This window comes from Mustela lutreola, chromosome 8, assembly GCF_030435805.1.
Source record: "Mustela lutreola isolate mMusLut2 chromosome 8, mMusLut2.pri, whole genome shotgun sequence".
Classification (NCBI taxonomy): Eukaryota; Metazoa; Chordata; class Mammalia; order Carnivora; family Mustelidae; genus Mustela; species Mustela lutreola.
The window spans coordinates 54843272-54847858 of NC_081297.1; the positions used below are offsets into that span (position 1 = coordinate 54843272).

Consider the following 4587-nt stretch of genomic DNA (forward strand, 5'->3'; position numbering starts at 1 on the left):
TCACACTTGCCAGAAATTTTCTTTTTTGAAGATTTTATTTATTTATTTGGCAGAGAAAGATCACAAGTAGGCAGAGAGGCAGGCAGAGAGAGAGAGAGAGAGAGAGAGAGAAGCAGGCTCCCTGCTGAGCAAAGAGTTTGATGTGGGGCTCGATCCCAGGACCCTGAGATCATGACCTGAGCCAAAGGCAGCGGCTTAAGCCACCGAGCCACCCAGACGCCCCTGCCAGAAATTTCTTAAGGCCAACCTTTTTTTTAATGATACATGAAATCTGCTGAGGGGTTTGGAAACACGTTTCTTGTTCTTCTAAAAAATACACGGAATGATTCATGAATTTTCATGTCATCATTGCATAGGGCCCATACTAATCTCTGTATTATTCCTATTTTACTATGGTGCTGCTAAGTGTATCTGGTTTTTAAAAGAGATACATAAGAAAAGATAATCTCTCATCCTTAACTTGTCTGATATGTGAGAAGAGGCCATCTTCCTACCAACTTAATGTTGAAGACACCATTAAGGAAGACAGGAGAAAACAAATAGGGAGAAAAATAAAACGTGAGTCTTTGATACCATCCTTAAATAGCTAAATCAACCAACACAAAAATCTATTCTCTTACTGTAATGTGAAATAATTTTGCATACTTTTGAAGGTTATTGTCATCAAAGTTTGCCATTTCTTGTAGCCAAAAACATACTAACCAACATAACCGAGAGTTAAGAGGAAGTATTAAACAATCCAGAGAAGAGAAGGCAAATGGGAAGACCAAAGCTGTTTCCAAGATGGCTTTAGTGCACAATTCTGTTGTTCACAGAAGTCACAGGAGATGAATTTCAGCCTAATATAAAACTTGTCTGAAAAAGGCCTATCTTCCCTAGGAAGTAGTAAATTTATTCTCACCAGAGATTGGCCCACCACTTCTTAGTTTTGCTGCAAATTAGATAAATTAGACTATATACCTCATGAGTCATTGCGATACTAGGATTTCTTTGTTATTGTGAAAACTGGAAGATTTCTCAAGAGATGCAAATCTCGTCCTGCAGCTTAACTACAAAACAATCTTCCTCTTGTTATCTAATGTAGAGGAACTGCTCTCACATTTTCAGCTCTCTAAACTAAGCATTTGTTGAATCTTTGCTGAGTTTCTATACTGGGTTAGTAACCGTGAGAATAAAAATATGACATAATTACTGTATTAAAGAGTTTAGTTCTTAACTGGGAGATATTTTAATTCAATGAAAATAAGCACTGGCATATACAGGGAGTGATAAAGTTTATGACAGAACTAATAAAGGGTTTGGCTATAACAACAAGTAGGGAAATTAACCAAATGCTGATCCTGATAACATTTGTATAGGTGTTATATAATAGTGCCATTAAAAATGGAGTCAAATGGACACAAAGTCATTTTGAGTTAGCACTAAATATGCAATTGTCAATAATAGATCTCCCTATATGGAAGTATTAAATAAAATGTTAAAACTAGACCGGGATTAAAATTAAGATATAATTTAATTTGTCTTTGTCATTTTGGAGAAAAATCTATTTTCTAATAGCAGGGATAGGACTCTTATCATTATCCATATAATGAAATTAAGAACTATTATAGTTATTTCAAAAGAAACTTTTTTCCTGTCGATATTATTTGGGAGGAATAAGATTTCCAACAAAGTTCTTTTTTCTTCCTTTTCTACTGCATTATTTGTGGTTTACAAAGAAGATCTTGATTGTTTACTGTGACTATTTTATAATGCCACATTTCTCCACTGTGCCTGACCATCTCTGCCCAGGACATAAAGAAGCTGAATACTGCAAAAGTTCTTACAAATAACAACAGCTTCAACAGTGGATTTTAAGATGGAGTATATCAAAATTAACCAGGAGAATATAGTCATGGGATTCAATAAATTAAACCAGTAATGAGAGAACTACATTGAAATTCTGGTAGGAGTTGTATATCTAGCTTCAAATCTAATAAATCACATTAATTAAAAAGAGATATCCTCATTTTTATTGATATAAGGTCTCTGATTTTCCTGCTGCCAGATATATTAGTCCACTTTCCATGCACAGTTTTTAAGAAGGAATAAGTGGAGAAAAGCATAGCACAAAAAGGCAGAAGAAAAAAGGTAGGGCCAATCCTAATCATGCAGGGTTACTAACAATTCTATAAATCATCTGATCTAACATGACCTCCCGCTGTTACCAGCAGAAATATTGCTCTCATTTACATTAAAAAAAAGTTTCTGTCTTACAAGTAGTGAGAGAAAGATGAGTTTGCCTAAGAGTTCATTATCTTCCCCACAGCCCTCCCTTCACACATGGGATTTGGTGAAAGAAAGCATTTGCAAAATATGTTCTTAGTATGCTCTGCTCCTTTTGCCCTCCATGCAACAGAATTGATTTCAAACCATTTCATTTGTTTTAATTTAAGTTTTAGTGTACATACAATGCAATACTGGTTTCTGGAGAATTCAGTGATTCATCATTACATACAATATCCAGTGCTCATCACAAGCACCCTCTTTAATACCCACCACCCTCTATCAACCTTCAGTTTGTTCTCTGTCATTAAGAGTCTCTGAAGAGGGGTGCTTTGGTGGCTCAGTGGGTTAAGTCTCTGCCTTTGGCTCCGGTCATGATCCCAGGGTCCTGGGATTGAGCAGCAGGGAGCCTGTTTTCCCCATCACATCTCTCTGCCTGCCTCTCTGCTTACTTGTGATTTCTCTCTCTGTCAAATAAACAAATAAATAAATATTTTTTAAAAAAGAGTTTCTTAAGGCTTGTTTCCTTCTCTCCTTTTTTTTTCCTTTCCCCCCCTTCCCATATATTCATCTGTTTGCTTTCTTAAATTCCACATATGAGTGCAATAATATGGTATTTGTCTATCTCTGACTGACTTATTTCACTTAGCATAATACAGTCTAGCTTTATGCACATCATTGCAAATGGCAAGATTTCACTTTTTTTTTTTTTAAGATTTTATTTATTTATTTGACAGACAGAGATCACAAGTATGCAGAGGGGCAGGCAGAGAGAGGAAGGGAAGCAGGCTCCCTGCTGAGCAGAGAGCTTGATGCAGGGCTGGATCCCAGGACCCTGGGATCATGACCTGAGCGGAAGGCAGAGGCTTTAACCCACCCAGGTGCCCCAAGATTTCACTTTTTTGATGGTTAATATTCCAATGTATATATACCCCACATCTTCTCTATCCATTCATCGGTTAATGGATATTTGGGTTCTCTTCATAGTTTGGCTATTGCTGACAATGCTGCTATAAATATTAGGGTGCAAGTACCCCTTCAAATCAATACTTCTTTTATTCTATTTTTTTCCTTCAAATTGTATACTTTGGGTAAATACCTAGTAGTGCCATTTGCTCTATTTTTAATTTTTTGAGGAACCTCCATACTGTTTTCCAGAGTGGTTGAGCCAGTGTGCATTCCCACCAATAGTGCAAGAAGGTTCCCCTTTCTTCACACCTCGCCAATACCCTTTCTTTCTTGTGTTGCTAATTCTTAGCCATTTTGACAGGTGTGAGGTGGTATCTCATCATGGTTTTGATTTGTATTTCCCTGGTAATGAGTGATGTGGAGCATCTTTTCATGTGTCAGCCATCTGGTTGTCTTCTTTGGAAAAGTGTCCATTCATGTCTTCTACCCATGTCTTAACTGGATTGCTTGCTTTTTAGAGCATTCGGTTTAATGATGAGTTCTTCATAGATTCTGGATACTAATCATTTATCAGATATGTTGTTTGCATATCATCTCCCATTTCATAGGCTGTCTTTAGTTTTGTTGATTGTTTCCTTCACTGTGCAGAAGCTTGCCTCTGGCAATGCCTCTAGCAAGAAGTTGCTATGGCCAACGTCAAAGAGGTTTCTGACTGTGTTCTTCTCTAGGATTTTGGTAGTTTTCTCTCTCACACCTAGGTCTTTCATCCATTTTGAATTTACTTTTGTGTATGGTATAAGAAAGCGGTCCAGTTTAATTCTTCTGCATATTGAAGTCCAGTTTTCCCAACACCCTTTGTTGAAGAGACTGTTTTTTCCCATTGGATATTCTTTCCGGCTTTGTTGAAATTCATTGACCATAGAGTTGAGGGTCCATTTCTGGGTTCTCTATGCTTTTCTATTGATCTATGTGTCTGTTTTTGTGGCAGTTTCATACTGTCTTAATGACTAAAGCTTTGTAATATAGCTTGAAATCCAGAATTGTGATGCCTCCAGTTTTTAAGTTCTTTCTTTTCTTTTTTTCATTTTATTTTATTTCTTTTCAGTGTTCCAGAACACTGTTCCAGTGTTTATGCACCACACCCAGTGCTCCATGTTTTTCTTTCTCAGAATTTCTTTGGTTATTCAGGATCTTTTGTAGTTCTATACAAATTTTAGAATTGTTTGTTCTAGTCCTGTGAAAAATCCTGGTGGTATTTTGACAGGAAGTTCATTAAATGTATAAATTGCTTTGGGTAGTATAGACATTTTAACAATGTTTGTTCTTCCAATCCATGAGCATGGAATACTTTTCCATTTCTTTGTGTCATCTTCAATTTCTTTCATATGTGATCTATGATTTTCAGAGTACAGA

General features: G+C 36.5%; 1 pseudogene; it reads right to left on the bottom strand.

The window, feature by feature from the left end:
- Positions 1-311: 311 nt before the first annotated feature.
- Positions 312-410, bottom strand: LOC131840052 (U6 spliceosomal RNA; annotated as a pseudogene).
- Between the last annotated feature and the right edge of the window lie 4177 nt (positions 411-4587).